Below are 26,029 nucleotides of genomic sequence, written 5' to 3'. Positions count from 1 at the left end.
TTCAGTCTCTGACACAACAACCTGATGAGGCAGGCAGTGTTGTCATCTCCATTTGACGGTGGAGGGAATGGAGGCTGGGGATTAAGGACATGCAGCTGGTCAGCAGCCAGGCATCGGATTTGACCCCAAGCAGCCTGGGCCCAGACATTGTCCTCGACTACTGTGCTACATCACCGCTAAGTCAGGCCCATGTAGGATGGCATGCGCTGCCCATGGGCACAGATTTAAAAACTTCGGAAGGATCACTGAGCTGCAGCCCAGCACCCTCTGCTCCGGATGAGCCTGTGGGCCTCACTCAGCGTGGATGCCTCAGGCATGCGGGAGGCACCCCAAATGGCTGCCAGAGCATCCCCCGCCCTCCACTGCCTCCACAGCTCCCTTGGGCCTGCAAGGCAGGTGTTTGATGGAGCTGGGCTAGAATGAGTTCATCCAGATGATGCTCCCCATGGCTCCCACAAAATGGTCCCGGGGCAGCCAGACACGGCCCGGTAGAGTAGCCCAGCCAGCACGGAAAAGGCACTGCTTTATAGAAAACTGTCTTCAGAGGCGGTGCAGAAGCTTGCAGAGACCTGCTTCCTTCCTTCAAAGCTATATGGTGCTTGGACCCCAAACAGTGTCATCCATTCACTGCTTCTCTTGTAGGCTCCACCAACCTCATACGCTCCACTATGGCACGACTGCTCCCAATTTTCCCAGAAATCAAATCCACCCTCCTTGGACTAGGATGTGCCCCTTCTGGGGACATCTTTAAGATGCCCAGAAGCAGGGCAGAAACTCAACATATTTCGAATGCCTGGCATGATGAGGGTTCCATTTGAGACATTACCTACCCATCATCTCGTGGCGCAATCTTGTGAGGCAGGTTTTTCCCACTCTGCTTTGCTTATCAGGATACCAAGCTCAGAGAAGCAAAGCTACCGGCCCAAGGTCACACAGTAGTAAACACTGGCATTAGGATTTATACTCAAGTCTTCTGATGCCACAAAGGAGGCCACTTTCCATCAATTTCTGGCCAGGCCCTGAGCCAAGCGCTTCCTTCGCATTATTTCACCAAATCCTCACACAACAAATAATAGCATCGTCATAATACTACACTATCCCATCTTACAGGAAAGAAAGCATTCTCTGAGCCTCGACCTGGACCACACCCAGGCCAAGCACTGTACTTGGATCCCATTTGCCTCACATGACAACCAGCAAGATAGGTGCTCATCTAACCCTGGTTTACGGAGGAGCAAACTGAGGCGAAGTCACTGGCTCAACCACACACAACTGAATGCACACGACTGAATAAGCAATTCCCCTCCCACGCATTACATGGGAAAAAAAAGCGTTTGTCACGTGCTTGTGGACACATTTTAGCGATTAGTACTATTATGATGAACATTTCGGTACTTGGCAATTACCCCATAAAGTCAGTGCTGCTGCCCCTATTCTCCGGGAGAGCACAATGATGTTCACAGAGTCAGTGACAGAGATAAGGAACTGTGGCTCTCAATCCTCTGCCACATGTTGGTCTCCTAGGGCCATGACTGGACCCCTTCATACCTTGAAGCTCCCCTGCCTGTCTCCAGCCTCTCTCTGGGGCCCAGGAGCCCCTGCAGACCTGGGGTCTTCATAGGGCTGGCTGGAATTCCTGCCCCATGGGTTCCCAGCTATGGGCCCTAAGGGGTCTCTGGGTATCCCCCAGCCAGCTACAAAAAGGTGGAAACGTGAAGGAGCACCAGGGATCTGGGTTCAAATCTCAGCTCTGCCCCTCACTTGCTGTGTGACTTGGCCCCATTCTTTTTTTTTTTTTTTTTTTTTTTTTTTTTTGAGATAGAGTCTTGCTCTGTCGGCCAGGCTAGAGTGCAATGGTTCGATCTTGGCTCACTGCAACCTCCACCTCCCGGGTTCAAGCGAGTTTCCTGCCTCAGCCTCCTGAGTAGCTGGGATTACAGGCATGCACCACCAGGCCCGGCTAATCTTTTTTTTGTATTTTTAGTAGAAACGGGGTTTCGCCATGTTGGCCAGGCTGATCTCGAACTCCTGACCTCAGGTGATCCACCTGTCTTGGCCTCTCAAAGTGCTTGGACTACAGGCATGAGCCACTGCGTCCGGCCCAACTTGGGCATATTCTTTTTTTTTTTTTGAGATGGAGTCTCACTCTGTCGCCCAGGCTGGAGTGCAGTGGTGCAATCTCGGCTCACTGCAAGCTCCGTCTCCCGAGTTCACACCATTCTCATGCCTCAGTCTCCCGAGTAGCTGGGACTACAGGCACCCGCCACCACGCCCGACTAATTTTTTGTATTTTTAGTAGAGTCGGGGTTTCACCGTGTTAGTCAGGATGGTCTCGATCTCCTGACCTCATGATCTGCCTGCCTTGGCCTCCCAAAGCGCTGGGATTACAGACGTGAGCCACCACACCCAGCCGGGCACATTCTTAATGTCTCCGGGCCTTGGCTTCTGTAATCTGTAAAATGGGTGATGATGAGGAAGAGGTAAGACTGTGTGCAGGTCTTATGAACAATAAACACCTCATAAATCTTAGTGACTGCAGTGGGGTGAAGGGTGTACCATCCAAAGTTCATGCCCACCTGGAACCTCAGAATGTGACCTTGTTTGGAAATAGGATCTTTGCAGATGGAATTAGCTAAGGATTTTAAGATGAAATCATCTTGGGTTTAGGTTGGGCCCTAAATCCAATGACCAATGTCTTTAGAAGCAGAAGAAAGAACACCAAAAGATGCACAGGAAGGAGGTGAGGTGATGAAAGCAAAGATGGGCGTCACACAGCCACAAGCTGAGGAAGAGCAAGAGTTGCCGGCCACCGCCCGCAGCTAGGGAGACAAGGGACAGGCTCTTCCTCAGCCTCTCCAGGAAAAGGCAGTCCTGCTGGCTCCTGACTCTAGACTTCTGGCCTCCAGAAGTGGGAGACAATACACGTCTGTTGTTTGAAGCCACCTAGTCTGTGGTCATTTGTTACGGCAGCCACAGGAAACAAACACAACGGGCTGCCCCTGCAGTTGCTCTCCTTACTAATTCCTGAGACTCGCAGTGTTTCTGACCCTTCACTCTAAGGGGCAGTGGGCAGGAGAAGCTGCCCTCACCAAAGACACTGGAGGGCAGGATCACTGACCCCTCTCACAAGGGGAGAGCTTGGGACCAGAGGGCTGACACAGCTTTTTCAAGGTCGCTTGCCAGTGGTGAGTCAGCCTGGGACCCAGCTCTCCCGACCCTCAGACCAGCGCATTCTCCTCCATACCCAGGGACCTCTCTTGCTTTAGGAACCTGAGCCGTGGCCCCTGCTCGGGCCTGGTCACCTTGCCCTCCTGGCCTTGCCAGCCATGGTCCCTGGCCACATATCTGGAACTCTTTGACCCTGCAGAGATGTCCTGGACTGTGAATGATGCTTCTAAGGCTTTACCATCACTCCCCCTTCTCCCTGCCTCCCACTGCCTCCATCCAGGCTGTCAAGTGAAGATCAGGGTGAAGCCCAAGCCACACTGCCCAGCAGGAGGTCCCAGGAGTTGTCCATAGCATAACCCATTTTTTAAAAGTTTTTTTTTTTGAGACCAGGTCTTGCTGTCACCCAGGCTGAAGTGCAGTGGCACAATCACGGCTCACGGCAGCCTCGACCTCCCGGACTCAAGCGATCCTCCCACCTCAGCCTCCTGCATAGCTGGGACAACAGGCGTATGCCCTGCTAATTTTTAAATTTTTTTTAGAGATGAGGTCTCGCTATGTTGCCCAGGCTGATATTAAACTCTTGGGCTCAAGATATCCTCCCACCTCCGCCTTCTAAAGTGCTGGGGTTACAGGCGTAACCCAACCTCACCCATTCTTTATTGTAGTTATACAGCAGGCCTCTGAAATGGACAGCCTGGGTAACATACTCCCATTTTACAGATCAAAAAATCAAAGCTTGAAGTGGCAAAGAGACTAACTCAAGGGCACTCAGCTCCTAAGAGGCAGAGGTAGGTCTCAAACTCACACCCTCTGATTCTCAATCCAGATGGATTCTCAGTCTCAACAGCTTCCATTCACTGTGCCTCAAATAGGGTTCACACCCTAAACTCAACACTTCATGTCCACAGTTTCTCCATGTGTCCCTCACATTAGCCTGCAAAGTGGATACTACCATCATCCCATTTTACAGATGGGGGAACTATGGCTCCACCCCATTTTTTTGAACCCCAGGTATATCTTGGTATATCTTTTCAGTATATTACCAATTCTTAATGAGGGGTAAAGCCAGATACCATTTGTCTATGTCCAAGGGACTTTCTCGCTAAACATGTACCTGTCTGAGGCTCCCCCTGGGAGAGAGAAATGAATTTCTGCAGGTTCAAGCTTCTAGCCTTGGAAAGCAGCGGGGAGGCTTGGGTGCCCAGATTCCAGGAAGGAGCAGCAATGTGTGCAGGAGGCACCAGACAGCTGGCAGGGGCTGAGAAGAGTCACGTCCTGCACCTTAGGGTCTCCCAGGCCCTCAGCCCTGACCTTGCACCTACTGTGTGTGAATCACTTCCCTCACACACGTGATTTGAGATCTTCCCAACAGCCCTGCTTTAAGTCTGTAAGACTAAAGTTTAGAGAGGAGAAGCCATTTGCTCCAAGGCCATATGACTGGGAGAGGCATCACCAGGACTCCAACCCAAGGCCTGGTGAGTGCCCTTGTAGCATAGCTCCCAGCTGCCTGCTGAGAAGATGGCATTGCTTTGGATTTGAGCGTTGATCGGTCCTCAGGAGGGCCTGATTTAGCTGTGCAGGGTGAAGCCAGGGGCCAGGGGTTGGTAGGGGACTGGTGGGGAGAGGACATGAGTTTCAGTCTCATTCAGTCACCCACTAGTCTGGAGACCTCTGTTTCCCCAGATGTGACAGGCACAGGGGGAACAGCATGGTGTCTAGGCCAACCCCAGCTCTGAGAGCCTATGTGCTCCACCAAGCCCACTCTTAAGTACCTCAGCTCTCTGGGGTGCAGAGTGAAATGGGTGAAAATCCAGGGGTACCTGTGGAAATGTAGCCCCTGGGACCTCCCGATTCATCAAGGTGGGGCCCAGAAATCTGCCCCATCAGGTGATCTTTAGGTTAATTAATGCATTAATGGGTTTCCTGATCCAAACCTGTGACTGGGGAGGGGGAACACAGAGGAGGGCAATGGGACAGCAGGGGGAGGGGCCGGTGTTTCAGGCTCTGCACATAGCATAAGCCACAGGCAGCTCTTCTGACCTCCAGTTTGCAAACTAGATATTTCTTTCCCCTTTTTCCTTTCTGATCTCGGAGTTGGCCAATTGCAGCAGCAAGGTGCTCACCTACTCTGGCTCCTGGTCCTGATGCCAATCACACCGTTGTGCACAGCCCTCTACAGTGTCCAGGGCTCTCAGGCAGCTGGGGGATAACGCAGGGCAGAGATAGGCCTGCCTGGCCACAGATGAGAAGATTGAGGGCAGAGAGATGAAGTGACTTGGTCAAGATCACACAGCTGGTCAGAAGCGGGGCTGGGTCCAGGGTTCTCATACTTTTGACCTAGAGTCAAATACCTGGGGAAAACCAGGGACCCACACACACCCCTGCTGCTTCTTGTCTGGGCCCCGAGAGCACTTGCAGGAAGTCCAGCTCTCTACAAAACACTGTGTGGCCTTGGACAAGTCCCTGTGCCTGGCTGGGCCTCAGTTTCCTTTTTATAAACGGTCCCAGGTAGGTGGCCTAAGAAGGCATCTGTCTGCTTTGGCTTTCTAGGCATCAGCAACTCCATAGGGTAAAAGGATGGCAGAGTGGTCCGGCTGTCAAGGTCAGGGCCACGCCTACCTGGGGAAGGCTCCTCCACCTTCATCCATAGGAGATCCTCTTCACTCTTTCTTGGAATCTTGCCAAAAAATTCTAAATTCTTGAGCTATAGGTTCCCAAAATTTTGATGCCCCAATTTAAACTGGCCTCATGTCAAAGGGTCAAAAATGGTAGGCAGACGCCTGGTGGCCTGGCTTCTACCTCCCCTCTGCCACATTCCAGTTGTGTGACCTTGGGTGAGTGGCTTTACCTCTCTAGATACAGTGTCCTCATCTGGGACACGGGGATAACAGGGCTGTGGGTGTCCTCACTGAGATGATACGTGCAAAGCAGTTAGCTGGGTGAATGCTAGCTGGATTACTATTATTTACTTGGGTCCCCTGACGCATACCTGCGGCTGAGCTGGGGGAAGGCAGAGGAGGGCAGCGGGACAGCATAGGAGGGTGCCAGCATTTCAGGCTCTGCATACAACGTGAGCCACAGCAGCTTCTCTGACCTTCAGTCTGGAGGGGACTTTGGAGTCCGCTGAAGATGTTCCAGGCCCCAGCTCTGAGAGACCCCACAGCAGTGGGCTGATTTCCTGGTGCCAGGGAGAGGGCTGGTGGGGCCAGTCTGGGCTCCTGGCTGTCTGGGCCACGGGCAGCAGCTGTACTCCTGGCTGCCTCTGTCTCCTTTCCAACTTCGGCCGCCTTCTCTGAAGAACAATAACTGAAGATGGCCTTGCTGAGTCTAATCACAGCTCCCTGGGAATATGGGCTGGCCCTCCCCCCATGCCTGTGTGAGGCTGTGGCGGGCACTTAGGATCCAGTATCCCTCTGTCCTCATCGGAAGTTCCTCAAGGGGCAAGCTCTCCCTAGCACCCACAGAGCCACCTTGCCTCCTGGAAGCTGAGGGGGCGGGTGTGTGCATGCAGTGTCCGCAGAGGTGCTGCAGCTGTGTGCCTGCGGCCGTCTTCTCATGTGTGCAACTGACATTCACCTGTGGGCACATTCCAGCATGCCATGTGCCTGCCAGTGCACGGGCAGGCATGCAGATGGCATTCAGAGCCCCACATGTGTGTGCCTGTTGTTTTCACACCTGAGCCAGCCCTCACGTGGGTACACACATTTGTGGCTGTTGCAGGGCAATGTGTGCAGCCTACTGCTTTCCTGTGTTAGTGCTACACGCATGTGTGGGCACGCTGCATGCACAGGTGTGTGTGTGTGTGTCTGTGTACTGCATTCATGTGTGTGCTGTGTTTTGCATGTCAGCATGTGGTGTTCAGGAACATAGGTTGTATTTATAGGTGCTGGGGTGTGGGCATGGGCATTCCATATGTGTGTATATGATTTGGACATACATGATACACTACTTATGGGTACTATATTTGTATCTGTGCATATGTGTGCATCTGTGGGGATGAATATGCCCTGATGTGAATGGGACTAGGGTGTGAAGGTGGCTAAATAATGGTGGCCATCAGCGTATTTCCTGGACCCCCAATCCCCCATAGGACTCCCCAGAGCTGCAGCCCCTTGCCACTGCTCCTTCAACGAAGTTAACAGGCGGAGGCCCCCGAGGCCTGCGCTCCAAGCCCCCTCCTACTGCACACGTCAAAGGAGAATTTCTCCGGATGGCGCCCGCTGCTCCTGGAAATACCCCAAACGTCAGCTCTGCCTCCTCCCAGCGATTCAGAGAGCAATGCAGGAGAGGAGGGAGCCCCTTCCACGCTAGGCTCAGGGCATGCAGCATCGCACTAAGACCCTCTGCCGGCTGGTCAGGCTTGCCTGCTCACTTACCCTTCTGAAGGTCGAGCCAGGTTGGGCCTCTGTATGGAGGACCCAAGACCCCCAGGGCCCTTGCCTGATTGGGGCAGGCCAGTCCAGAGTACCAACCCCAACCCCAACCCCAACCTGGGTGAGCAGAGGACAGCCGTGGTGTGGAGTGGCTACTTGGCTAGAAAGGGGTGGCTGCCGGCAGCAACCCACTTTCAGGGAGTCCTGAGGCCCCCTGCTGCATTTTCCCATCCTGACCCTGCAGGGGGCAGGGAGGAGCCTCAGGTGCCATAGCCCTCAGCTGGAGACCACTGAGGCTGGCCTAGGCAGTGGGTTTCTGGGCAGAGGGTGTCGACTCCACCACCCAGCATGACTGCTGCAAAATGGCCTGGCCACCCGTTCCTGCCACCCTCCTGGCCAGGAAGGGGACCCAGGGACACGTCCCTGCCACCACATGACCTGGCTGGCCTGACCCAATGGGTCCCGGCACACAGCTGCCCACCCCACCAAAGGGACCCTTCACAGGGGCCTCCCCCTGCCTCTTTCCTGGGACTGTGATCAGGGTGGGCAAGGGGCACCCTCCAGTCCTCTTGGTCTCCCTGGGACTGGCTCAGAGAGAAGAGAACCTTGTCCCCCGCCACCAGCTTGCTGGCCCTTGCATAACATCCTTAGGGGGCATTTGCAGTCCAGAGGCTGCCGGAATCTACCTGAGACCCCGGACATCCGCTTGTCCGAGGCCCCCCTATCCTAGTCCCCAGCATCCAGCCGTCCCCCGAAACACGCGGACCCTCACACTAGTGTCTCCCTCAGCGGCGGCTCCCAATGCAGCCTCGGCTGCTGCCAGATAAACAAGCCCTGCTCCCACCCCCCCTTCACGCTGCCACCGCCACCACCATCAGCACTGAGAAAAATCAAAAGAAATGAAACAAAATAAAATGGGTGAGGGAGGAAGGGGAGAGTGGAGTGGGGCGCTTTTTATTTTTTATTTTCTCATGCTGGGGATGCCGGTAACTTACTTGGCTATGAAAATCACCACCAATCCTGCAAAACGGGTTTCCCGGCCGGGGCAAGCCCCGTAATCGGCGGTGCGGCAGCTGGTGCCGGCGGCCTGAGCCCCAGCCCAGACGTGCCCGGCCCCTCTGCAAGGACGTACCCATCCTGCCCGAGCGGGTGGGGGGGCGGGGGGGCGGGAGGCGCCGGCCGCCCGGTTTCCTAAGGAGAGCATCTTCGCCGCAAAAAATGCAATCCTTCGGGGGAAGGCAGAAGCCGCCCACTGCCGCTGCTGGAGGCTGGGGATGGGGGCCGGGAGGACGAGGGAGGAGGACATCAGGGAGGCCGGGTTCTGAGGGGGGAGGGAGGAAAGTGGGGGCGGGGGGTGTGGTGGGAACCGAACAACCACCACGGTGTTGTTTGCGGTTTTAATTCCTCCCGTGGGATCATGAGGAACCGAAGCTGGCAGAGTCCCAGGAATATGCCCGCTCCCCAGAAGCAGGAGGGAATGTCAAGGGCACGGAGAGGGTAGGGCTGGGCTGTGCTGGAGGGAAGGGGGTCCTGAAAGTGGTGGTGGGGGGAACGGGAGCAGAGAGGGAGGATTTTGCTCAAATGGCCCCAAGTCGTCCCTTGCTCTCTGAGGGACTTTTCTGGTTGGTCAGGCGCTCTGGCCCCTCTCTGTAGTCAAGGCACCCCAGACCTGGGGACAAAGGAGCAAAGGTCGTAAGTGGAGAGAAGTGGACTCAACACAGTTTAAACACATCTGTGGTTGCAGGGCCAGTGGAGCAGAGCCCACAGCAGCTCTCTGCTGCCCTGAAGCGCTACCCCTGCTACCCGCCCTGCCTGTGTGCGACCCCACCTGCCCTCAGGGGGTGTGGTGGTGGGGGCTGGCTTGGCAGAAGGGCCTGCCTCAAAGGGCCTTTTCTCTGCCAGGTGCCCACCAGCAGGGGTGTCTGCATGTCTGTACACCCACCTAATCTTCAGGACATCTAGGATGAGTTGCAGGCTGACCGTGGGCTGACTGACACTTCCAGGGGAAGCCAGGGACCCCCGGTGAGGAGTCTGTAGGATTGGAAGCCCCTAGCCAGCTGCTCACCTCTTCCTGCCTCATCTCTGTCAGAACTGCTGCTCTTTTAACTCCAGATGGGTGGGAGAAGAGTCCTAAGAGCAAGGTTAGGAGGTCACTGGGGGCGAGGGGCTTCTTTAGAATTCTGAAGCCTCAGCCTCCACTGCCCTGCCCCCTCCAGGAGGGGTGCCCTGCTTGGAGGGAGGGCACTGAAGGTGGAAGGACCTTCAGGACCAGCGTCTCAGGGCACCTGTCAGGGTGGAGGGGTGCATGGGGGACAGGGGCAGGGCTGGAGGCAGCCTCAGGAGGCAGTTTTAGGCAGAAGCTGCCTCTTTCCCTTGCCCCCACCTCCTGCCCACCTCTGAGCTGCCCGCCCGAGCGTCCCAAGCTGCCGCTCCATCCCTGGGCTGGCACAGAATATCAATTTGTCTCGTTAAGCTGAAAGTCTGCACTGCACCAAAATCAGAACCCGGCCGTGCAGAGGGGCCGCGGGAGGGAGAGCTGGGAGCGCCTGCGGTGGGGCTCCCACCAGGAGGCCATGCTGAGACCTTCTTGCTTCTCACCCCCAGCCCCATGGAAGGGTACCCACCTGCCCCTTAGCTCGCAGGGTGGCTTCAATGCAGGGAGGATGCTGAGAAGCTACAGATGCCAAGGGCTGGGTGGTCATTCAAGGCCCTGGACTCCACTGGGCAAGGGTGTGACTCAGAGGCCAGGCAAGGCTCCCTGCTGGGGCTCTGACAGAGCAGCCCAGGACACCCCTCAGGGAGGATCTCGCCCCCACACCAACAGCCCAAGATTGGGAGCTTCCAAAGCAGCCTCATCTCTGCCTCATCTTGGGGGTGCAGATGGGAACTCTACTCCTCTTAGGGGTGTAGTTGGGGGGATTCCACTGGCCACCCCTCTGGGTGGTCTTCTAAGTCAGCAGTCCCTAGTCAGCTCTACCCCAGGGACCAGGGCCAAGCATCCGCCCTTCCCCAAAGCCTACAGGCTCTCCATCCCCCAAAACAGGCCCATGTAAAAGCGTTCTGAGATGTTGGGGTGAAAGTGGGCAAAGATGGGCAGAGGGGGAAAGGCCCATTGCACCTCCCATCTGTTGCTAGCCTACATGTCTGTGCAGGAATCCCACCATTATTACTTCAATATCTTTGGTGGCAGACCACTTTCCCTGGTTACAAAATAGCCCCAGAAGCAGCCTGTTATGAGCCACACATTTCAACAATCACACTGCCTTCTGTGTCCAGCACACTTTACAGTTTGTAAAGGCCACCTACAAAACAGCAAATCATTTGATCCTCCCAACTACCTCTGGGGTGGCTGCCGTGAGCACCCAAGCCCAGGGCTCCCTGCATGCGAAGGCCATCATGAGTGTGGGCTCACTGGGAGCCCTAACACTCAACTGCTCCCAAGTCCTGAGTCTTACCTGTCCGGTGGGGTGGTCCCTGTCTGGGATGGGCTGGGCCCTCACCAACATACACTAGCAGCCAGACTCTCAGGCAATTGTGGATTTTGTTTTTCAGAACCTAAGACTAGAACTGCCACCTGGCCAAGTTCCCATCTCCTTGACATTCCGGGTCCCATGTCCTTCAGTGCCTGCATCCACTCCCCAGTGACTGGATGCCCCCATCTCCTGAGGCAGTGCAAATATTGAACAGCATAGTTTGAAGGTTTTCCTTCTGAGTATACCCCGGTTCTAGGCCCACTCCTACTCATTCTTCAAAGTCCAACTCAAATGCTGCTTCCCCAGACAGTCTTCCTGATTCCACCAACTGAGTTGGTTCATGCCTCTATTCTAGCTCTGACCACACTGTATTGATGGTCTACACATCTCTCTCCCTCACTGGGCTGTGACCACATCAGACATGTCTCCAGCATCCCAGGTCTTAGGTCCCAGCATGAGTTAGATGGTGCAGTAAAGGCTTGAACGACTCTGCTGGACCCTCGAGAACTCCTATCCAATTCTCCCATTTTATAGTTCAGCAAAGCGAAGCCTCAAGAAAAAGATTAGGCTTGCCTAATATCATTCTTGAGGGTGGAATCTGGCTACAAACATCTGTCCCCTGCCCCGTCCCCTTTGCCTTCCCTTCCTGCAGCAGATACACCTGGGTCATCTGGCCTGTCCTTCCAGGATGTGTTGGGGGGCAGGGGGTATTGGACAGGCAGAGGTGTTGTGAAATTAGACAAACAATGGCACTAGTGTTGCAACTCCAGGAAGGTTGGAAATGACAGGTCAGGGTCAGCCACAGGGAAGAGGGGAAAAGAGGCAGGAGGCCAGCTGGGAGGATTACTGATAGCTTCTGCCTCCAGCATGATTTGGCTTATGGTGGACACCGATTGAGAGTCAGGGTTAGGGAAAAGTATGAGAAATAGGGGAGGGGGATGGAGGGGAGAGCCAGCCAATCTGATTTTCACTCTGTGTTGAGTCGGCCAGACCACGTTTTTCTCCCTTGGGGAGGGGTCCTGGAGCTGAGACACAGGGTGAGTGAAGAGGGTCAGTTTGTCTAGGAATGGGGACACAGAGCTTCGCCCAGGCTGCTGGAGGCTCTCTGCATAAGGGCAATAGAGGAGGCTCTCTGCATGAGGGCAATAGAAGAGGTAGGTCCAGGCAGGTCTGAGGGGAGAGGACTGAATGTAATTAGAGGCCAGCTGTGTCCTTGGCATGAGATGTGGGCTCTCTGTTGTCTCTCCTCTTTCTGGGAAGCATGGATGAGGCTACCCCTGCTCTTGCCTTCCTGGCTCGGGGTCTGCAGATACCTGGGTAGGAGTCCTGGGGCAGCCCTCAGGTCGCTGCTGCCACAGAGAGCTGTCACCTGGGTTCCTCGGGGGATGAGAAGGTCTCCTCTGACCCCCACAGATTACCCTCAAAGAGCCCGGGCTTCTTCCCATTTTACAGAAAAGAAAATTGAGACCTGGAGACCACAGGGCCTTACTTAAAAGTTACAGAGCCGGGGAGGACCAAAGTAAGATCGTGGGTCCCGCTCAAACCCTAGGCCCTTCTCTCTGCGCCTGCCTAAAGTTACCCAAGTTTGAAGCACACAACTCAGGATCCCTAGCCCCAGATCTTGAGGGGCCATGGACTGTGGATCCAGGGGACCACATGGGCTGGCTTGCCCAAAATCTCCTCTCCAGTCGCATGGAGGCCTCACACCCACTCCCCACTCCCACCAAGGCCTGAAACTCCCTCAGCCAACCAGATCTCAAGTGGAGGCTTTGTGTCCACACAGACCTGGGTCCAACTCCCGGCTCCCTCACTTACTGGATGTATGACCTTGGGCAAATGACTCAACCTCCCTGAGTCCCAGTTTTTTTTTCATCTGTAAAATGGGTATGATAATACCTATTTGGCGGGGTTGCAAGTTAAAGGAGAATGGCAGCTGTTATTAGTGGAAGAAACAGAAGGTGAGATTCTCCAGCAGGCCCCAGGGAAAACGCTGGTGGAGAGTGGGTGCCTTCCACCTCCTCTGGCTGATAGATAAGGGTTCCTAGATACCACCTGCAGGGCTGGAGCTGGGCTGGTCTCTAGTCTACTGAGATTTGAATGCAGGTCACCAGTTCTTTCCTCCTCCTACTGGTCCTTGCTCCCTCAGGGAGGAGGTTGTGGGCCTGGCTTCTGGAGAATTCTGGCCAGCCACCATTCACACTGACATCCTACTATGTGCCAGGCATTCTGTGCACACACCTCATTGTGTGTTCCTCACAAAACTCTGGGAGGTGGATCTTATTTTTATTCCCATTTTACAGATGAGGAAACTGAGGTACAGGTAAAACAATGTAGCCCGAGGTCACAGAGTGAGTAGGGGAATTGGAACTTGAAACAGGAACTGCAGGAGGCCCTGCGGCGAGCCCAAGAACCCTGTGGGAGGTGGGGTGAACCTGGTCCAGGAACCGCTTGGGACCTAGGTTTCCCAAAGCGGTGGGCATATCTTCCTGGCCACACAGCTTAGAAAACCTTAGCCCCATGAGGGCCCACCCTAGGCTCCCACCTGTGTGGGGCAGGTAAGTGGTGATGGTTGACCCTGCCTCCCCTCTGGAAGGCCAGAGGCCAAGGTCAGGGCCATGAGCTCACAGTGTTACTGTGGAAACAATGAGGGATCTGGTGCCTTTCCTCCTGGAAGAAGGGGAAGCAGGAGCTACTCTCAGAGGACACTCTGGGGTAGGCTGCCTTTCTCAGGCACAAGGCCATGGTCCCATCCGCACTGCCCCTCAGAGCTAATGCCTCCTTGGTAATGCGGAGTCATACATGCTGCCCACTCCCAGCTATAAAATCCTGCCTCCTAACTGTCCTCCCTCCTCCTCCCCTGCCATCCCCTGGCCATTTCCTAACTCCCTGCAGCCTTGGGGAGCTGTCTACATTCCTCCAAACCCTTCTTTGGTTCCTTTGTGCTCTCAGCATCAAATCCAAACTCCTCACTGTGGTGCATGAGGCCCGAATAACTACTCCAGACTGCTCCCATTACCCTCAGACCCCACAGTGGGCCTTTGTTCCTCCAAAGACACTCTTGCATTTCCATGCCTCTGCGTCTTTACATGTGCCACCCCCTCTGCCAGGGATTCCTTCCCTTTCCACTTCTCTACCTGGAGAACTCCTACTGATCCTTCAAGACTCAGCTCCAGCAGCCCCTCCTCCATGAAGCCTTCCTTAATTTTCCCTCCATCCCCCCTTTCCCCGTGCCCCAAGAAGAGTTTGTTGCAATTAACCTTTTTCTATGCATCCGTCTTGTCCGTCTGGCTGGGGTACTCCCCAGGAATGGGAATCTGTCTGTCATTTGCCTGAGGTATCCCCAGCACTGGAAAAAGATCCTCAATATTGATTGAACTGATGGGTGCAGGTTTGTTGAATGAAAAAGCAATTCTTCTAGTAGTTTTGGAGGGTGTTTGCATCTCTTTGTGGCTCTGCAAATATTCTTTGGACTCATTTAGGGGTCCTGGCTTAGAAGTTGCTATTTCCTGAGCTGTCAATGAATGGGGCTCCCTCCCCATGCTCAACTTGGGAAGGGTCAAGGAAGACCCCAGCTCCACTCAGATCCCACTGCCCAGAGATGTCCCAACTGGGACCAGGGTGCTTGAGTCCAGGGTTGGACTCAAGGTGAGTTGGACACCTAGGAAGGAGAGCCCCTATCCCTAAATGGCCCCTCCAAGCTACCTATAGCCTGACACTCCGCCATTCGTAATTCATTTCTTTGGATCATTCAGGCAACAAATATTCATTCAGCTCTCACTGAATGTGAGGGTCTGTACTGGGATCCCTAGCTAACATTGACATGTGTGTGTTTTCACTCTTGCTGAAAGGCTGCCCCCCTGAAGAAAGAAGAGGAGAAGAAAGGAGGAAAGGGAGCGGGTGGGGATGATGAATCCAGGAATGTCAGAAGAGGAAAGGGAACCTGACATTTACTGAGCACCTACTGTGTGCCAGGCTCTTGACTACTACTCCAGCAGAGTTTGATGTCATCAGTCTTCAACCTAGAGGTTAGGAAATGAGCCCAGAGAGGGTGTGTGGCTTGTTCAAGGGTGCACAGCTCTGTGACACAGGACTGAGGATCCAGGTATGTATTGTCTTCCCTGAAGCCTGTGATTTCTCTGTCATCTTCCTGCTGAAGAGGGTTGGGGACCCAGCAGGGAAAGAGGATTCCTAGAGCAGAGGGGTGACGACTGAGAATGCTGTGAGCTGGCAGGCCTAACTGCTGACTCACTGGGTGGCCAACACTGCTGGGAATATAACCAGTAAGAAGTTAGGGAATAAAATGTGGTCATCCCAGGGGCCTGCATGTCCAGCCTGAATGGCTCAGAGGTCACAGGGGCCACATCAGCTACCTCTGCTGAGCGTGTTCCTGGGTGCTAAAGCACACACACACACACACACACACACACACACACACACATCCCTAGCTTCCTTCTGTCTCCAACAGTCTTGCTATGTGGAGAGTATCACCCCCATTTTATCGATGAAGAAACTGAGACGTAGAGAGTGGAGGTAACAAACCTAGGATGACACACCAGGAGTCAGAATGAGAGCTCAGATCTTTCCTGGAAGGCTTGCATAGGAGCAGAGGGGCTGCGGGCTCCCTCCCTGTGAGGTTTGCAGGCAGACAGGGTTCTCAGAGCAACCACAGCCCTTTCCTGTCACTCCAGCTCCACCCTCTGGGACTCTGCCTCAATCCTCCATTGCACCCACAGGCGGCAATTCTGAAGCGGAACAAAGAATTTGGGAGCTGGAGTCTGGTGGCCCTTGCTCAAATCCCTGCTTTACTGTGATGGGCTGTGTGACTTTGGGCAAGTCCCTCAAACTCTCTGGCCTCAGGCTCCTCATTTGTAAAATGGGCATGAGGCCATATGCTTCCTGCTTCTCCATCGACTTACTTATTTCACAAATACCCATTGAGCATCTCCTTCCCAGGTTCTGTGCTAGGCACTGAGAATACAGTGGTAAGCAGAAATGCCCATGGTGTCTGCTCTCAAGAGGGTTTAGAGACAGCCATGAAATGAAATGATCACACAAACCAATGTGTATTTACAGAGGGGTGAGAGCATGCTCAGCAGGAGGCCCCTGGTGTCTCTGGCAAGAGGAGGAAGCATCACAGAGGGTTTCCTCGAGGGGGCGATGACTGAGCTGGGTTCTGCAGGCTGGAGTGGAGTTCAGTAGGTAAGAGGAGAGGCAGTGTTCCTGACAAAGGGTGTGGCTTGTGCAAAGGCCCTGAGACCGGAAAAACTTAGCAGTTCTCAATGAATTAAAAGGAGGCCCAGATGGCTGTGGGCAAGGGACAGGAGAGGCAGTGGGGGCCCCTGTGGACCACTCTACAGATTTCTGTCCTCACCCTGGGAAGCGGGGCAGCTGGGGAGGGTTTTCAGGATGGAACCCGATGATGAACACGAAGCCCTCAGTGAAAGCCCTGCATGCAATAGCATCTGCAACGCGGCAGTGCGGCACAGTCATGTCTTGCCTTCCGCAGGTCCTATGACCCACTCAATATGCCGTGATCTGGGGTGGACTCCGAGCCCAGGACACATCAGCAAGGAGGAAAGGGGCCCTGCTTTCACAGGGCCACAGTTGGGAGGAGAAGAACAGCCAGCAGACATTCACAGAGTCTCGAATGTGCAGGGGGCTGAGGGGGCACCCTGGCACAAGGGGAGACTGAGGCCAGGGTCATGGGCAATTGAGATGAAATTCCCTTTGGGATCTGCCTTTGGGGCTGGTTTATGTGGACTCGCAGTGCATCAGGGCTGGGGGTGCCGCTGCATTCCTCTGTTCAACCCTAGCTTTTCATTTTACAGATAGGGATCCTGAGGCCCAGAGAGCGGTCACCACCTGCCTTGAGCACACTCAGCCAGACCATGGCTTGGAGGCAAGTACTCACTCCATGGTTGCCCGTTAGCCTCATAAGGAACCCCCCTTATGTGGGGCTACCTTTCTCAGGGCTCATCTTCATCAGACACAGCTCCAAAGAGCATAGGCTCTCTAAGGAGGCCTGCCACCAGCAGTGGGGACAACCCCAGCCTTGTGGCCACTCTGCAGGCCCTCTGTGGATGAGACTTCCTGAAAGGCTGGGCCACCTCTCTCACTGCACGTCCCCCGGCAGGCAGCTCCAGGGGGGTGGGAAGAGAACTAGATCAGGAGTTATTGGGCAAGACAGCTGCCGTGGGCCCAGGGAGTGCTGACCTTATCCCCCCAGCCTTCCTAACCTCCCCAGGGGCTGGTTAGCAGTAGCCAAATAAAAGAAGTGTATGAAAGGATCTCTGTAAACTGTAAGTAGATTCTTGGATATAAGGTGTTGTTTCTTTCTGGGGGACACAGAGGATAGAGCAGGGTCTTGGGCATCAAAGAGATGTGAGATTGAAGCCCAGCTCTGCCACTTACCATTGGTAACCTTGTGCTAGTCACTTGGCCAATGTGAACCTCAGTTTCTATTAATACATCTGTAAAATGGGACTGATAACACCTGCAATCATGGGAGTGTTGGGAGGCGTAATGAGTAATACATATGTACATGACACATAGTGGGTAGTCAGGGACATCTAGCTTGCTTTTTCATCTCTATTCTGCAAAGGTGACAACACTTTTGATTCATAGACAATCTGATCTTAGATTTCAAACACAGTGAGAGGTAATCTGAAGATACCATTGGCTTATTTCTTCAGTATTAAAAGGGTCGTTTCCTGCTCTGCTTTCTCCCCATGGGGGTTGTCTCAATCTTCTCAGGACCTTCCCCAAGGGCGGTAACCATTTCCCCTGTGACTTGGTGGGAGCTCTCAGCTGCCAGCCCTGCAGAGGAACCCACCCACAGCCTCTGCCTGAAAACCCAACTGAGCTCCCACAACTATCCTGGCTAGAGGCCAGGTGGTATATGTCTGGGGCACAGGCTCTGAACTCACATAGGCCTGGGCTTAAGTCTGAGCTCCACCACTCACTGGGCTTTGTGACCTTGGGCAAGTCACTTCACCCTTCTGAGCCTGGTTTCTTCATCATTAACATGGCAATGATATCTACTTTGCAGTTGTGTACTGAGAATTAACTGAGATAGTGCCTGTAAAATACTTTGCCTGTCATGTGTTACATGCACAATTAATGATAGCTTAAAAACTGCCCATAAGCCCCTTCTCTTTTCCCTTGAAACAAGCAGGACATAAGTATCTCCATCTTGTGTGGCATGGTGTGGCAGCAGTCTTGTTCTGGAGTTGCTTATACTGACTTGTGAGAGCCGATTGTGTGTGTCAGTGATCTCATGTTGGCAGCTTACAATCTGCCAAGGCGGGAGCATTGACACCACAGAAATTGGCAAGCACTGGAGAGCAGGACATACACCTCCCTGAGAGCCGGTTGTGAAACATTTACCAGCACACCACAGAACCCTGGACAGGCCCTCAACACGGTTACCTGGAGTTCATTACCTTTCAAGTTTCAGGACCCCTTTCTGATTTGGTTACCCTCAACCTGTTCCTCCCTGCTGCAGGCTGCCCTGGCCCCAGCCCCTGGGCCTCTATTGGCTCCCATCCCAGTGTTGATAACCTGCTTTTAGCCCTCCCGCCACGGAGCCTACCGACATTTCCCACTCTGCCCAAAGGAGGGCAGTGCCGGATGAGGTGACCCTGGCATGGCACTGCCCTAAAAAACTGTTGGCCAGCGATCTTCTGTCTTCCTCTCCTCCTTTTTCCTTTCTCGTTGCTGACCCCAAAGGCACTTCCCAAACAGCCACCCCCTCTCAGCTGCCAGCACCTCGGATACCACCCTGTCGTTCCAGTTCTCAATCCATTGTCCCCATAACATCCAGTGCCACTCCTCTGACCTCTCCAGGTCTAACTCTTCTTCCTTCAGCCCCAGCCAGGGGACTCATAGACTTGGAGACAGGTGGTCCTGGCATCTGTCCTGCTTCTCTTCCTTCTCCTGGCGTGGCACTGGACAAGTTACTCAACTTCTCAGAGATTCAGTGATAAGGAAAGCGGTATTTACAGGGCTTCCGCCACGTGTCAGGTGCCGTGCCCACAGCCTTCCTGGCTGACTTCATTCCTTGTTTCCTCATCTGCAAAATGGAGACGATGGAAGTGTCCACCCTGTGGAATTGTGCGCGGAGCTGAAGTGACAGCTTAAATGGGCTTGCTGATTGTAAAGTGTCACGCTAATGCTGTTATTCTACTTTGAAGGGCAATGCTTGTTTAGATCTACAATTTTCAGATGTGTGTGTGTGTGTGTGTGTGTGTGTGTGTGTTTCTTAAAAAAAGCCACAGGCGTGCTATTTATAGCCAGCTCCTGTACAGGTTTTTATCATTCCTTGCCTGCTCTGCTAAAAATAACAAACGACAAAGGTCAAGTCTGCTTCTACCTATCTGAGGAGTCTGCAAAGAATGAGGCTTTTGATTCACTGCCTCAGTGAAGTGAGGACTCTCCTGCCAGCTCGGTGCAGACCACAGCCCTGGAACTCCTAACCAGGTCTCCTGGGTCTACACCGAGGAGCTGAGGAAGGCTGGGGGTGGGGAGCCTGCAAGTGTCTCACTGGGCAGGTGCATCTGGCCTCAGCCACCCCTTCTCCTTCCCTCAGCCTGGGGAGGGAGGTGGTGGTGGAGCACCATAGACTGAAGGGTAAATGTTCTGGGTCCTGGTCCTGGGGTGCAGTGTGGGCCATGGTTTCCCCATATTCAAAATGAGAGGGGTGGGGAAAATAGCCACTGATAATTTTCTCTCCAGGCTAAATGCACACATGTTCCATTCTGTTTTCTCTCCCCTTCAGCCTGCAACACTATGGACTCATTTAATGAATATCCACCGGCCCTTAATAACGACAATAGCATTGATGATACTACTACTCAGTCACTACTTGTGGAGTGCCGAGCACATGCCAGGCACTGAGCTAAGAAAGCCTTGAGGTGGAGTAAACTCACTGAATCCGTGCAACCCCACTGAAGAAGGAGGCTCGTCATTCCCATCTGTTGCACAAGGAGGTGACTGAGCCCAGAAATGTAAGGTTGCACATGCACTGTCTTGTACCAGGCAGTGACAGCTCCAGGATGTGAACCGGGTGTCACATCCTGGGCCTGTGCTTGGCTCTAGGCACCGTGCTGGGCACAGCAGGTAGGAAGACAGACACAGAGCTTGCTTTCCCTGTTGCTGAGGGAGCAATGGCTACAGATAGGATGACCTCACGCAGCGTGGGAAATGGCAGTGGATGGACGGGGGATTGGGCAGCCTGTGCAGGTTGTAGTGAGGAGCACATTTCACCTGGCCTTTGCCAGTGAGGCACTCCAGGTAGTGGGCACAGCAAGAATGAAGGTAGGGTGGGGTTGGGGTGGGAGTATCGGAAGGCCGGGTAGGGCTTGGAACCTCACAGCAAAAAGATTCCCATTTAGTCTATGGACCAGAAACCCTCAAACTCCAGTAATGATGTTTGCCAGTCTGCAAGTTCTAGCATATACTTTGCATCTGTCCTGAAATCACCTCCCTTTTAGAAACATATATATCTCTCTACTTAGTGTTATCTTAAGCATTCACAGCCACAATATCATGGATTTGCCTTGCCAGTTGTATTTTTCTCCTAACACATCAAAGTAAGTGCACAGGTATTAAACTAGAGAGGGTGTGCTTGCCCCGCTCCAAAATGGGGACTCGCATCTGCCTTTGGGAACCAGGACTGTGGGTTTAGGCAGCTTGGAGGTTTGATCCGATCTGGGCTACAGAAGGATTTCTCGGAGGTTAGAAGGGTAGGGGAGGCACTTCTGGGAATCTGCCCTTGTCCCACGACAAAGGTCTAGGGGTGCCAGCATGCCCCCAAGCTGAGAGTGCCACTCTCGCCCCAGCAAAACCCCTCCTCGGCCTCAGCTCTCCAGCTTCACCTGAGCCCACTCCTGATCCGCTTTCTCCTAGTCAAGCGCCGCTGAGGCCGTGCTGACCTCAATGACTAACACACATTCCTGGCCTAGTTACAGAGCCCCTCGCCTCGTGTATTTATAGCCACCTCCCAACTCCACTCATGCCTCTGAGGGAGACCTGGCCCTTCTTTGAAAGCTCCTTTCACTACCTCTGCCCTGTCCTGGGCCCCGCTTTCACTGGCAGGTGCTGTCAGTCTCCCCTCTGTTGGGGTCAGGTGTGGGGCAGGGATTTTGTTCTGTGCAGCCATGGGCAAGTGGCTTCCCCTCCCTGGACCTCATCTGTAAAGTGAGAGCCATCATACTCTCCGGCCAGGCTGGCCTGTGGCGAATATAAACTGAGATATTCGTTCTGAGATCATGAGTAATGACTAATGTTCATGGAACACCAACTATGCACTAGGCCCTGTCTAAACACTTGGCATATTATGAGCTCATTTAATTCTTACAACAACCCCATAAGGGACATACTGTTATCATTATGCCAGTTTTGTAGAGGAGGAAACTGAGGAACAGAAAAGTTAGGCAGCTTGCCCAAGGTCAAACAACTAGCTGGGATTCAAACCAGAATCCGGAATCTGTACTCCGGGCACTGAGCTGAACTTGACACACAGAGTGGTCCTCAGCCATACTGTGGATTTGCCCTATTTGTTTCCCACCTTTGGGGGTCCCCTGAATTAGCTAAGCACAACACTCTCCATCTGCAATAAAGTGGCCGAGGCGGGAGCGAATAATGAAGGTGCAATGTGCAATGTCTGGGCCTTTCAAGGGGTTATTGAGGACTTGGCTAATGAGGTTAGAAGGGGTAGGGGAGGCACTCCCGGGAATCTAGTCTTGTCCCATGACAAAGGTCTGGGGTTGCCACCATGCCCCCAAGCTGAGAGTGCCACTCTCACCCCAGCAAAACCCTTCCTTGGCCTCAGCTCTCCGGCTTCACCTGAGCCCACTCCTGACCGGCTTTCTCCCAGCCAAGCGCCGGCTAATGAGGGAACAGAGCAAGAAAAGGAGAAGAGTCACAGCTGGGACTCCTGTCAAGGTGCCCAGCTTTACAGAGAGGTATGCTGATGCATGGCAGCACGGCAGAGCAGGCTGGTGTCTGATGGTACGTGAGAGGCGTTGGAGTTCTAGGAGTGGAGAACTCAGTTCCCTGCCCCTACCCTGCCTCTGACATCTCTCAGCCTGATCTCAAAGGAGGAAAGTTTCCAATGAATGTTTTGATATAAAGGTTTTAGAAACTTAAGCCACCTCATCCCATGAATGTTATAGTTCCAAAAGAAGATTCCAAGAGGGACAAGAGAACAAATATTGTTTGGGTGTTTACTGTGTGTGTGGCACTGAGCCAGGGACTCAGTAGTCACTTGTTCATTCAACAAACATTGGCTCTGAACTCACTCCACTCTCTGTGCCAGCACTGATGCTGCCTGCCTTGCATGTGGATACTTCTGGACCAGGATACCTGCATAGCAAGTGCCAGGGCTGGGATCGAATGCAGGAGTTTTTCTCACAACACACAATTGCTAATAGCGGGTGCAGGGACATCTGACTTCACCTCCTCATACCCTTTCCCATATAGACTCGGCTGCAGCCCAGTTTTTTAGGTTCCCAACCTGATCCCTTATGGTCACTAGGACATGCTGCTTTTCCTAAAATCAGCCCTAACAGATAAAACCCTATTCCCAACCTTGAAGGAAGCTCCAAGCTGTGGTTTCCAGATTCTGGAATTGAAGAGACGTGTAGGCTGCCTGTCCTTAGCCAGAAAATTAATGGCCGACCCTGATTTAATTAGCTCTTCCTTACAATGACTTAGGGAAGCCTGTAATTAGCTCAGGGGCCTGGAGGGAGAGGCCCAGGTGTTGGAGCCAGCGTTGGAGCAAGCAGCAGGGGAGCGGGGTGCTGGTTTTAAGATCAGACTCCTGCCCTTGCCAGGTAATTGTGGAGGTTGGGAGAACCCCTCACCTCCTCACTGTAGGAGGCAGGTGGAGAGAAATCCTAAATGAATGCAGAATAAGAGAGGGTGGACTTAGAGATTATAAAAATAATTCTTTTACTTTTCTTTCTTTTTTGAGGCAGAGTTTCATTCTGTCACCCAGGCTGGAGTGCAGTGGTACAATCTCAGCTCACTGCAACTCCACCTCCTGGGTTTAAGTGATTCTTGTGCCTCAGCCTCCCAAGTAGCTGGGATTACAGGTGCACACCACCACACCCAGCTAACTTCTGTATTTTTAGTAGAGACAGGGTTTCGCCAGGTTGGTCTTGAATTCCTAACCTCAAGCGATCTGACTTCCTGGGCCTCCCAAAGTGCTAGGATTACAGGCATGAGCCACCACACCCGGCCTCTTTTTTTTTTTTTTTCCTTTTTTTTCTTTGCCTACCCAAATCAAAAGGAGTGCCTTTCCATTTTGATTTGCATTGGAACAAACTATATGGCATATGTGGCTTCTGCAGGCCACACATCACTGCAGGTTCAGAGTGGCAACTAGACTATGTCACTGCAGATAAACTCTCCAAGCCCCTCGCATATGGCTGTGGCAATCCTCCCACAATGTCAAGTGTTAAAGCCAGACTTTTCCAGCTAATAACAGGGCAGACTCTGTTTGCAGTTCTGAGGAGGGCTCCCAGAACAGGGTCTGTGTTGCATGCAGGGTAAGTGGATATTAGCCAGACATTGGGCAAGGTTTTGCCTGAGACCCTTGCCAGCGTCAGACTTCCGGGGCACACACCTTCCAAGGAGTAGATTGTCCCTCTGTGGCTTCCCAGCCCCTGTGTGACCCAGCTTAGTGGGTTTCCCAAGCCCTGCACCTGCCCCCACACAAATCCTCACAGTGAAGCAGAGCCAATCCCACCTCTCAATAATTTAGCCTTGATCTGAAGGCATCAGAGAAGCCCCCATAAACTATCAGTCAAGTAACAGTGAAGAGTTTGCAGGCTATCTTTGAGGATAAGATGGTATCCAGGACCAGAAAATCCTTCATTCATGAACTTTCAGTCTGGGAACTTTCATAGGCATGAGTAAACCCACGGCCAGTGGCTAATGTTGGTGATTATGGATAGTGTTTTAATCTCTGAGCCATTTGTTCTTGATCCAGAATGATTTGTCTGTTGATGCTCCTTTTTAAGGTGTTTTAAGGACATTGTTAATCCCTCCAAGTTCAACCAATATAGAAGCAGTGAGAGTGTGGAAATTGTGTAAAGTGATTGTGGAAATGGAGGTGAAATGCCACTCTTTAGAGATGTATACACCCAAGGTGCTTGTATTGTGACATCTGAGATGTAGAGACAAATTGATTGTAAACTCCTCGGGAAGTTAGTCTGAGTGTGAGTGGAGAGCCAGAGGTGGCCATGGGCTACACTTGGAAGGAACAACAGCATTTCTGCTGCCACTTTCAGAATGCCTACTCTGTGTCAGAGGCCATGCCAGCCACATACATCATCTCTAACTGTTACAGCAACCCTGCTAGAGAGGAAATATTAGCCCACTTACAGAAGAGAAGACTGAGAGTCAGCGAGGGGAGGTAACTTATCCAAGACTATCCAGCCAGGCAGGGCAGTGTTTGGATTTCAACACAGGTTTGTCAGGTATCAGAGTCTGTGTTCTTTCACACTTCACAGAGGTGGGATGGTGGGGCTGGGGGTTGAAAGGCAAGGGGAATTAAGTGGGTGGGCACAAGGCAGAAAGGAAAATGGATGTAAAATTTTATTTTTGAAAATGAATGCTGTGTACCTACTGTGAGCCAGGTTGCCAAGATGAAAAGTGCAGTGTCTGCCCTCCAGCTCCTCATGGTCCTATGTATGTGTACTGCTGTGCCCTATTTGAGCAGGCTTCCTTTCCAGTACATGTGTATTGCTTTTTCTCAGCTGCTGTGCTTATCCCCCTCATCATAACAACCCTCTGTGTTAGGCTCAGAGAGGTTAGCTAGTTGTCTCAAGGTCACACAGTTAGTAAGTGGAGGAGCTGGGATTTGATCCTACATCTGTTTGACTGCATAGCCTGAGACCTTCTCTGGGATCCTGTCTCCCCTGTGACCATCATGCCTATCTCGCTTCTACCTCCTAGTCATTCCATTGGAAGTAACTTTCTGTGTGCATAGCTTCTGCTGAAGCCAGTGTTGGGCTTGTTAGCTGGAGAAAGGAGATGTATTTGAAACCACCCAAGAAAAAGACACTTGAAATAACTTCTCAGTAGCCCTTACTGCTAAAATGCACTGAATCCCAAACAGGAGTAGGCCTCTGAAGGACTCACATCCACACCGTGCGTTTGGCTGGGATCTACAGCTGATGGTGCACTTTCGAAGTCGTTACCTCATAGAGCCTCACAGCAGCCCTGGGGTGGGTGTCCTGAACCTCCTTTTACAGATGAAGAAGCTGGAGGCTCAGAGAGGTAATGGGGCTTGCTCAAAGTCACATTCATACCTGGGGGTGACCTTGGATGCCTCATGTTTTCTCCCAGAGCCTGAGGTTCTTCAGCTGCAGAGATGGTGATGATGATGTTGGCGCCAGGGTTGCTCTGAGGACTACAGGAGCGAACACAGGTGGAAGAATTTAGCACAGGACCTGGCACACACTAGGTGCTCCACAGCTGGTAGATGCACTGGACTCTTCCAAGCGAAGGTCACAGAAGTGGATAGTTAGGATAAAGAGAGGCCATGAGTAAAAGGCTCTTGAGCCACTGCTTGTGCAAACAGGTGGGCTGGCAGCTGCTGACAGTGACAACAATGGCTGGTTTTTATTGCTTAATCCTCCACAAATGTCATATTCCATCCTCATCACAAGCTGTACGAAGTGAGTTATGATTTTGTGCCCATTTTGTAGATGGGAAGGTGGAGGTGCAGGCAGGTTAAGTAGGTGGGAACTAGATAGCAGTTTTCAACAGAAAAGAGTAAAACAACTCAAGTTCAGAGTGTGACAAGCTTTTAACTTTCTCTTTAAAAATATCACACTTAAATGTCTCTCCTGAACATGTCTCCCTACTTTTGTTGACCTCTCTAGCATTTACTTTGTGACTTCCTTCACAGTAGAACTTACTCCTCTCTGGCATGCCACCTTAGCATTGCTCATGGAAGGTGGAATCCTGGTGCCCACCCAGGGCTAGAAGTGAAGTTGGGTTCCA

At 52.9% G+C, this 26,029-nt stretch overlaps 1 protein-coding gene across 12 annotated transcripts in view; it reads right to left on the bottom strand.

The window, feature by feature from the left end:
- Positions 1–26,029, bottom strand: part of ATP2B2 (ATPase plasma membrane Ca2+ transporting 2) — a 299,071-nt gene that overhangs the window by 177,568 nt on the left and 95,474 nt on the right. Inside the window, exon 1 of one of the 12 annotated variants that reach the window (XM_017847500.1) lies at positions 8,537–8,752. The exons of 8 other annotated variants lie outside the window; for them this stretch is intronic. The gene's annotated coding sequence lies outside the window, so the exon portion shown is untranslated. Of the gene's footprint in view, positions 1–6,157; positions 6,176–6,262; positions 6,281–8,536; positions 8,753–26,029 lie in introns of those variants that run through there. 3 more of the 12 variants (XM_017847491.1, XM_017847493.1, XM_017847494.1) reach the window with 3 other exon arrangements.

Source organism: Rhinopithecus bieti, unplaced genomic scaffold (genome assembly GCF_001698545.2).
Source record: "Rhinopithecus bieti isolate Rb0 unplaced genomic scaffold, ASM169854v2 scaffold_29378, whole genome shotgun sequence".
In the NCBI taxonomy this organism is placed as follows: domain Eukaryota; kingdom Metazoa; phylum Chordata; class Mammalia; order Primates; family Cercopithecidae; genus Rhinopithecus; species Rhinopithecus bieti.
Note: the sequence above shows the minus strand (reverse complement) of the source record. Positions and strands in the feature narration are given on the sequence as shown.